This window comes from Rhodamnia argentea, chromosome 3 (assembly GCF_020921035.1).
Source record: "Rhodamnia argentea isolate NSW1041297 chromosome 3, ASM2092103v1, whole genome shotgun sequence".
Lineage (NCBI taxonomy): Eukaryota > Viridiplantae > Streptophyta > Magnoliopsida > Myrtales > Myrtaceae > Rhodamnia > Rhodamnia argentea.
The window spans coordinates 22,538,266-22,548,978 of record NC_063152.1 but is presented as its reverse complement, the minus strand read 5'-3'; positions in this window follow the sequence as shown (position 1 = coordinate 22,548,978).

Sequence of the window (10,713 nt, the reverse complement as noted above, 5' to 3'; positions counted from 1 at the left end):
AAGAGATGCAAAGACTTTACGTTAAAGGATTTTCATGAGAGGCACTCATTTTCATAATTACAGTAGTTGCTAAGAAGTTGTGTCAAGTAATCTCAGAAAATTTCATGATAGTTCCCACATTATTATTATTCAAATTATTGTCGAATTAATTGAATTAGTGATACAAGGCCTTAATTATAAATATTCATAAGTAAGAGGATTCATCCTATAAAAACAAGTTAAAAGAACCAATGGGCGAGTGGAACAAGTTATAGTCCATTTAGTATAGATGCGGTTGTCCTGTGTAGCTATGATGTGCTTTAATAGTGCTACGAAGTATTGCTACTTTTTATTTTAGTACATGCGCTAAAGCTATAGAACTTCGAAGGTCAATTGAAAATTGGTACCATAGCTTGAAGACATGCTAAAAGGGATGGGATAGCTTTGTGTCACCTTCTTGCTTGGCTGGTGGGACAGAGCAAGAACTTTGTCGGTAATGGAAAGTATCAATTATCAATAAAATTATTAAAAAAAATTTTAAATTCATTATACGACGGTCAATTCAATCTAAAAAAAATATTAAAATATAATTTAAAATTGTAAACCCGCCTTTCCATGAATGCCATTAAAATTGTATTTTTAGAAATGCGCGATAAGAGAATTTTTAACTTTATGTGCAATCAAGTAACACAAACTTGTAAACCCACTTTTCTCTTATATAAACTTTTTGCAATGATTAAAAATTCTCACAACTTATCATTGTCCTAAAATCAACAGCCATGAAACATATTTCTCGACTTCTATTTTTGTGTGCAATGTAAGCACTTACCTTTTCCTTTATAAACTTTTTGTAGTAATAAAAAATTCTCTTTTGGGAATATATATACAAATAAAAGTTCTCATACATTTATTTTTAGAAATGCCCGATAAGGGAATTTTTAACTAGATTTTTTTTCTTTTATAAACTTTTTGTGTTTATTAGAATTTGTTACTTGAGAACATGTCGCGACCCTTATTTTATTTTATTTTTTTTTTGGGTGAAAATCGTAGCTACAAGTGATGCGAATTCATTCACTTTAGTTATTTTGTTGATAATTAATTATAGTAATAAAACCACGATGATTCTTATCACTCTCGATGAGGCTCATTAATAATTCTCTGGTTAAAGATAAGAAATACCATGTAATAAAACTTAAGCTCATAAAAAGAGATTTGAGAACAAAATAGAATTTTTACCCGCCATAGATCTTTGATCATTTATCTACTTAGAACACACACATATATATACATATATATGAACAATAAAATAACCATAAAAGTTAAGGCTCGCACGTAAACAGGCGATTTAACTTTTACTTTCCGTAGTTTGCCGATGAGGATTAATCACAGTCCAAGAAAGATCCTAGTGATATTACCGCTGAATTACGTAACGTTTTCGCCCTTTCCAGAATGGAGTTTTTCTTTTTTTTCTTTTTTTTGGTCATATTTCAGAATGGAGCAAACCAACCATTAATTTCCCAATTTTGTGCAACCTGTGAATCCAACCATAAACACTGTTCTATTATGTCTCGAGTTTGAGTTCATATACGAGACCCAACTAATTAGAAATTTTTTTAGAGGCATATATATATATATATATATATATATGTGTGTGTGTGTGTGTGTGTGTGTGTGTGTGTGTATACGGCGAGAATTTGGTTTCGATTGAAAAGGAGATATTGATCTCCACGTTTGACCATTGACCAAGTTTTAGTTTTGGGGTATATGTCTTCAAGAGAAAAGATTTGTGGTGGGTCCTAGTCTAAATAAAAAAAAGCAAGTCCTCATCTGAGAGAAAAGAAAGAAGTGCACATGACTTCTTTCTTGTGCAATGGTCAGTCAACAAGGGTTTGATAAAGAGAGAGGGACCCACACGCTTGTATTATTTTCTCTTCTTATTGTTGCACATAGAATTTCACAAAAAGAAGAGGACGGCGCTGCACGAGAAGAAGAAGCAGAGAAAAGCCACGCGAGAAAGAAAGCAAGGGACGTCCCGGTATTTTGGCCGTGCGCAACCCGTTGCTTGGGCTTGAACACACGGAGAGATTTTGTGTTTCATGAGTTTATTATATCCACTTGTGAGTTGTTTTATTTGTAAACACTTAGGGTTTGGGTATAATTTATGAGCGGGAAACACAAGCGTATTGATTCTCCGATTATAGTGGATTTTTTGTGCCGACTCTCCCATGGATGTAGGTACCGATATTCGAATCGGACTACGTAATCTCCGATGTCATTTATCGTTCTTCGTTATTTCTCCGTGCTTTTGCATTGACTTATTTGCAAGATTCCGGTTAGTTTTCGCGCATTATAATATAACAATTGGTATCATATCACTAGGTTCGGATATTCTAGATTGTGATTTGGGATTTTTGCTTGTCCGATTATTATTTGGATATTCTGTGATTGTAATTATGTCTTGAGTGAAAGTTGAATTTCAGAAGTTTAACGAGATGAACAACTTTGGGTTATGGAGTCTCAAGATGGAGGCGTTGTTAACAACTCAAGGTTTAGCAGAAGCATTGGAGGTCAAGGTTGAGTTGCCCGAAACGATGACAGATGTTGAAAAGGATGTGGTAATGAGGAAAGCTAGAAGTTTAATCATGTTGAATTTATCGGATGAAGTGTTAATAGAGGTAGGTGAGGAAAAGGATACCGCAACATTATGGGTAAAACTTCATGTGCTCTATGTAACGAAGGGTTTGAACAATTGCTTGTATATGTTGAAGAGGATGTTCCAAGTTGGGAAGCTAGTGGAGTTCCATATTGTCATGCCATTTGTGCAATATACTACAAGAAATATGATCCAAGCGACTATCTAGCTGAGTGCTTCACCAAGGATAAATATTTAAGTTCTCATCAATTCATGTTGGCTCATGTGAGAGGAGAGAAATTTTGGGAGAAAACCGACAAAAAAACTCCTCAGCCCCCACCAATGAAAAAAAGCCTGGTGGGCCAAAGAGGAACCAAAGAAAGCAACCTATTGAGCTTGTAAGAGTGACAGGATGACTAAAGAGGGTAAGCGAATGACTTGTTCTTCTTTCAAAGTGGTTGGACATAACTGTAAGGGATGTCCTCTAAAAAAGGTATTTTGTGAATTAATTGATTATGTAGATTATATACTTGACGTCTTAATATGTTGTCAATTAATGCTTGTTATGTATTTGATGTGCTAATGCTCAAGCTTCTGCGCAAGCCAATTCTACTCAAGCTCAAGCTTCTTCTCAAGCCAATTTTGCTCAAGCTTCTGCTCAAGCCTTCACGACAACAAGTGCTCAAGCTTCTGCCAATTTTGCTCAAGCTCAAGCTTCTCTTGAAGCATCCAAAGGGAGATGTGAAGGCTCAGCCACCGCTTCAGCAAGTGCTTATGTAGAATCCAAGGCAGCTATACAAAATAATAGTGGCTAGTTCAATGCTTTTGCTCGGTCTCGTGTACATATAAGAGGATGCAAGGGCTAGTGCTAATGTAAGTGCATGTAGTGGACACGCCAATGCTTTTGCTGAAGTAAATTATGGTCAACAATGAGGAATTTGTTTTGCTCAAGCTACTGCAATATCTCAAGATAGACCTCAAAAAATCCCGATTAGTAGTACCTAAATCCTCATGCATTCATATGTTTTGATTACGTTCTCGTGCTCAATGATTTCTCTCTCTTTTTTTAGTTTAAAAGACCGGCAATTGATATGGGAATGATGCAAGGAGAATCAGCTGCAAGGGTAATTGTCTTCAAATCGAAGAATAGAATGATAGGTTATGGTGTTTATACAAATCCTAGCACAAACCTTCAAATCCTCAATGTGAGTAACGTTTTTACATTTTATAATAGTAATTGTGTGACATCCTGAATTCCAACCCACTTTTGAAGCTATGAATGAATGAAATATCTCTTTGATGTATTTCAGTCTAATCTCACTCAGAGTTGATCCCTCTCGAGCGCACTAACCAAATGGAAATGGCTAGCTAGGAAAATCAAGTATGTGGACCTAAGAACTTGATCTTGGAATGACTCTTTGGCCATGAAAATTGTTGAGGGAATATTCCGGACCAATATAAGCCGATCCTAGAATGATTAAGGAACGGTTTGGATAATACCCTACGCTTGGATTACGGGTGATTCCGTTTGACCTCGTATGGGTTCCGAACATCCATAAATTATTTTCTAACGATCATGTCCCTCGGGACTAGTGATTGACCCTCATAATTGAATGACAACCAAAGTCGCCATGGTTCGAGAAATTCTTAAACGTGATTTTTATCACGGATCGATACGCGTAACTCTTAAAAGCCGCCCGTTAGTTTGAGATACGTTGAAAATTCTATTGATCAAGATTGATCGCGAATCGAGCTTTAGAATTTGACATCGGACCTTCAGGGGTTTCAATAAATAAATTTTGGATGTTTCCTCATCCAATGTACAAATTTCTTCGCGGTTCGCCCAAAGGGTTTAGGAAAAATAAAATTTGAATTGGAAATGGAAAATTACCCATTTGCCCTTGGAGAAAACCAAGATTTCACTTTAGGTCAAGGGCATTTCGGTCATTACACTTCTTGGCCAAAATTTTGACTATTCTTGGTAGAGGAAATTACCAGTTTTCCCCTCTTGACTTTGAAGACCAAAATATCTCTCTAAAAAAAAATATCCTAACCTTTTATTAATGAATTTTTTGGCCATCTTCTTCATAAAATCCAAGAACACACTCTCTCTCTCTAGCTCATCTTCTCCCCCTTGGTCGAACACCATAGCTCTCACTCTCTCTCACCAGAAAATTTCCTAAGCCTCGCCGAATTCGTCTTGGATCGCCAGAGCTCGACTACCACCCGAACGACCTTGAACCACGGGATTTTTGTGGATTTTTAGCCGAGCATGGGAGTCGTCGGAGCCGCCGGTTGGAACCAAGATTTCTTTACCCGTTTCTCGCCGGAAAACTTGCAAAAAATATTGTAAGTTGGTCCCTAACCTTATATTATGTATCTAGGGTGCTAATAGACTTGAGATTTGGTAGATTTTGGTGAAAAATAGGTTGTTTTGGCCATTTTTATGCATTGGCCGAGAATGAAGATTTGAGGAGAGAGAAAAGATGGTGTCTTGCATGAATAGTATTTTTGCATGATTAATAATGGAGGGCTAGGATTTGATCTTGACTTTTAGGCTTTAATCCGACAGCCCATATCGAATCTTGTTTAGGAAGATTAATCCGACGGCCAGGATTAATTCTTGCTTTATTATTGATTAATTGGATGGTGGAGATTAATTGTACGTAGTATAGTATAATTGTAACGTACGTATTAAATGCCACGTTAGTACAGTATAATTGTACGGCACGTATTAATTGCTACGTTGGTATTATTTCGATCGTGTGGCGTAGATTAATTTTTGTAGTGACAAAAATTAATCGTGTGGCCCGATTGGCCATTGGTCTAGTGTGACCTAATCGGGTGGTCCCGATTTATTAATTCTTTAACGTGAATGAATCACGTGGTCCCGATCGAGTGTTTGCCCGGTACAATTTAATCGAGTGGTCTCGATTGGGCAATTGAGGACAATTAAAAAGATCGTGTGGTCCCGATCTTTTTTTGGAGAAAATTGAGAAGATCGTATGGTTCCGATCTGTCGTCGGAGGAAATTGGTGAGATGGATAGTCCGGATCCGTTAATCGGGGAATTTAGCAAGATCACGTGGCGATGATTGATCGATCGGGAGTATTTAAGTGATCGTGTGGTATCAGACGGGCTATCGAGGAATTATTGTGGTTTACGGTCTTAAGTGGAATAATTGAGAGGAAAGGTGGAATTTTACCTTGAAGCGTTATGACGCCGGGTTCGTATTTTATAAGACCGTATTTTTGCCCGAGGCGTTATGACGCGGGTTCCGTTATTATTATTATACCCCGAGACGTTAAATGTGAGGTTGTGTTTATTATATCATCCTAAGGCGTTAAACGCGGGATATTAACCTGATGTATTATTACGCGGGTTACAGTGACTCGATACGTTATTACGCGGATCGATCCGGTTATAATATAGCCCGATGCGTTAAACGCTGGCTTTGGACCAATATGGAATTTTATATGATAGTCCGATGCGTTAAACGCGGGCTCTGGATTAACGTGGAATATTTATGATGGCCTGAGGCGTTATTACGCGGGTCTATCCAGTTATAATATAGCCTGATGCATTAAACGCGGGTTACGGACCAATGTGGAATTTTATATGATAGCCTAATGCGTTAAACACGGGCTTTGGATCAACATGGAATATTTATAATAGCCTGAGGCGTTATTACGCTGGTCCGTCCGGTTATAATATAGCCCGATGCGTTAAATGCGGGCCCTGGACCAACGTGGAATTTTATACGATAACCTAAGGCGTGGAACCCAGGCTTTGGAGCCATGTGGAATATTTTTATTCCAGTGCGGGATGTGAAATATCGATATGGGGGTAACGTGGAATATTTGTGAAGGTGTGGCAATTTTTTGGAGAAAAAATGGAATTTTCTAGAATTTAATTGTAGAATTTTTGGTAAGAAAGAAGAATTATTGGAAATTGTTCACTGAAAATGTGTCCAGAGGCACTAGAGCCCTAATTTAGGATTAGGGGCTAACTTACTATAATTTTATCTCACCCCGTCATGGGCTCTCATTTTTCGGACACTCCGCCTCAACAATGAATTATCCGCCTAGGAGATTCGGTATTCCCCGAGGTCATGGTACCAGGAGAAGATGGGGAGGTTATAGAGCCATCGGATACGGAACAGCCACCTAAGCTTGACGAGGATGAGTTGGAGGCGAGAGATGATATAATACCGGTTAGCGAGGACGAGGCCTAGGATAGTTGACCTCTTGAGCTTTTGTAGAGTATTTTCTTTTGGAAGTATAGCGGGCTTCGACCATGTAATCTTTTGTTATAGGTGATCATAGGCTTGTACAGTGGCCTCTGAAGCCCTAGGCTTGAAGGTTGTAACAATTATGTATATATGTACATAAGTTTGTGTTACCGGCCCCGGACATCGTGATATTAATTGGTTTCTGTACAGGACATTGTTTTTGCTTCCGCAAGTATTGTATTTGTTGGCCTTTGGATCTTGGAGAACTGTATACGATCGTGGCTAGGTGGGATGTCAACGGATCGCGTGGTTTGGGTCGTGACAAATTGGCTGCCTTCTTGAGCTAACAACATGTTCATTTTTATGTAGCTTGGCATAACTGGTGCAAAAATATTGAAACCACCAGACAAAGGAGGAGTTTTGGGAGCTTCAATGGCAAAGGCATATCTCGAATCAAGTGAACAATCTCGGTCATTCGGAATTAATCCACGAAAACATATTGTTGTGAAGCCAAAAGCATCATCCCAATCCCAGGCTAGTTCCGAAGCGACATCACATTTTATAATAGTAATTGACCACCTTCTTGAGTTAACAACATGTTTATGTTTTGTAGCTTGGCACAATTGGTGTGAGAATATTAAAACTACTAGACGAAGGAGTAGTTTCGGTACCATCGATGGCGAAGGCACATCCCGAATCAAGTGAACAACCTCGGTCATTCAGAACTAATCCGTGAAAACATATTGTTGTGAAGCCAAAAGCATAATCTTAACTCCAAGTGAGTTCCAAAGCGACATCACAATCCCGGAAGAGTTCTAAGCCTCAGCCATTCAGAGTTCCTTGAAAACAAGTTGCCGTACAGCCGAAGTCACTCTCACAATCTCAAGCGAGTTACCAACCTCCAAAGCCTGCTTGGAAAAGTGTCATAGGAAGAGCACCATATTCAAGGATGAATCAAGTGAATGAAGTGAATGCCAAATCGGCTGGATCACCGGAGATCGTAGACTTGGATTGACGTTTTTGCTGCAAAAACTTGTATTTTTTTATATCAATTATGAGTAGGGATTTTTTGTGTTTTGCATGACCAATGACATAGACATAAGTTATGCTCTATTGAGGTTGCTCGGTGGATCTTTAGATGTTCACCGAATTAGTATTGATAGAAGAAAGAGATAGAGACTAACGTTTTTGTGGACATTTTGTGGAATAAACAGAGTCGAGTTGTTTGACTTCTAGCCTTGAATCTTAAAGGGTTTCTTGTCTCCTGCTTACATTTATGCTAGACTTGAGGTGTGGAAGATGCTTGAATTGAGTTAAGTTATGGTATTTTGTTGATGGGTCTCCTCTGTTTCACTTGTTAGATGCTTGGAGAAGTGTTTTTCCCCCTTATCTGGTGTTGTTTCATTTCTAGACTTGAGATGCTTTTACTTTCTTTAGCGAGACGATACTCATATGTGGGTGAAATTTAATGTATACAATCAGGAGTTCATTTCTTTGTCTACCAAGCTTGTGCTCCTTGAACTCTATTTCAGCACCCGGGTAAAAGTCATTTTCTCATTAGGGAATAATACTATAGCAAAGTAGTAGTCTACACTCTACAGCAGGTGTCGATAAATTCCGGTTTAGGAACCGAAGGTCACTTACTCAAATTCTACTAACTACATGCAAATTATTCTAAGTTAGAGTAACCCGCAAAGGCCAAAAGCCCGAACTTAACGGTTTATGGTGCTTGCATTGACATGAGTTGCTTGGCTCTTTTTTTCTTTACTTTTCCTTTTTTTGGGATGTATGCAAGGAAGTGACCCAGGAGAATGAATATGATGCTATTACTATTTAAGAATGCATACTGCTTTATAGCATCGTTTCAAGGGTAATTGTTTTTTGACATTTCATAAAATTTTGCTAGCTACTCTACATGTGTATTATCACCGTGTATGAAATAGCAAAGGAAGAGGTAATTGTTTTGTAATTGATTGTTACAAGAGTTCTTTTTCTCTCTTTTTTCATGTGGGATTTTACATAAGTGACCAAGTGGTAGGATCTAGTGTTTACCTCTATCGCTTTCCCTTTTCCTACTATTATGAAAGTATGTATGCATAGTTGATAAACAGATGAATTACTACCAGCAAAACAAATCGTTGAACCGCTTCAACACAAAACCTTGATCTCATTATCGAAAAACCTTGTATCCTTGTGACCGTTTTTTTTTTCTAATGTCTTAACCGAGAGTTTTTAGCCCGATAACAAGGTGTTTACCTGTCCTTATGGAAAATTTCACTCCCCACGTCCTTATGAGCGCGTGAGCATCCCTTCCTTGTCCTTTACTCGTGATTATGTCCGGGATCGAACGACCGTACGAACACTCGCAGAATGATATGCACATACGAAAGCGACAAGTAAACTCCATACAACAAATAACAAGATGACTTAGTAAACAACATAGCATAACACTTAATCATTTTGCAACATGTCATAATACTGAATACAAACTGGGTTCGAAGTAAGCGAATATAGAACATCAAAAGAGGTCGGTGGCTAACCCAAGTTTAACTTCTCTAATAACCTAAAAGGGTATCACAAGATAGGTGGCTCGGCCACACCTAAGCGTCGGTGTCTCCATCAGTAGACTCGTTGATGGAAGGAGCGTACTCGCAGAAAACACTCGTCTCATACACCTTCGTCATCTTGTCCTCGGAATCGTCGAATTCCACGGCTCCATGGACTCGACCTCGACTCGAGACTCCAAAGGCGCGTTAAACGCATCTTCCAACTCCCGCTCGGATTCAAATGTGTCCATATGGTCAATCTCGGCATCTCCAGCATCTACGATCCCTTCATCCTCAATAGGGTGCTCGGGCTCCGGAAACTCTAGCTCAAGTTCGGGCTCGGCTATGGGCTCCACTTCAGCACATTCGGCATCGGGAGCGACGACCTCAAAATGCCTCGCGGCTCCGAACACCTCATCGGATATAAACACAGTCCCTAAGAGGTACGAAAACTGTGTCTCCGTCCTTGTACGTCCGGGATAAAAAGGTGTACGGCGTCCAATTATCACCTCCATCATCCACCCACAATGTGCTAGCCCTTCTATAGTATATTAGGTTAGGTCCTACCGAATACGCGATGACTACAGGCTCAAAATCCTTTGGTAGCCCAAAAAGTGTCGGTATAGGGATCGAGTCAAGGTTTGGGGTCCGAAAAAGAGGGTCCCATAATGGAGTGAGATTATATCTCGATAAATCAAACCTAAACCTAACCTAAGCCAATAGTACCTCCGAATAATTCTAAACGTGCAATCCCAAACATAATATACACATGGTAGAACAACTGAATAATATGGCAATTGGAACAACAAGTCATGGCATAATACCTAGGCACTTTAATTCAATTTACAACAAACCACAACCAGCAAAATTAGGATTAAGCTTCGGATTACGGCTTTAAACAACAATTGGCCTCAAGTGTTCCCATTACTCACATCGACCCTCGATGTCCCACTTCTATGAGATGATTCAGTCAATTTATTGACTCTCGACTCCCCAACTCCCTAGAGATGATTCGGTCTAATAAATCACTCTCATGTTCGATCCTTGAGATGATTCGGTCAATTTATCGATTCTTGACTCCCCAACTCCCTCAAGATGATTCGATCGGATAAATGACTCTCGAGTCGCACATAACCTTGTTAGGTTAATCTTTGTGATTAAACACTCGCAACTCAAACGATTTGGCCATTTGATGGAGAACAATACAATCGAGATCAGTTAGCAAACTCGGAACAATTGCACACATTCACCGCCAAAAATACCAAGATTCGGTCATCACATTTCAGATTGCCCTTTACCCCATTATAACGCCTCATGATCGAGTA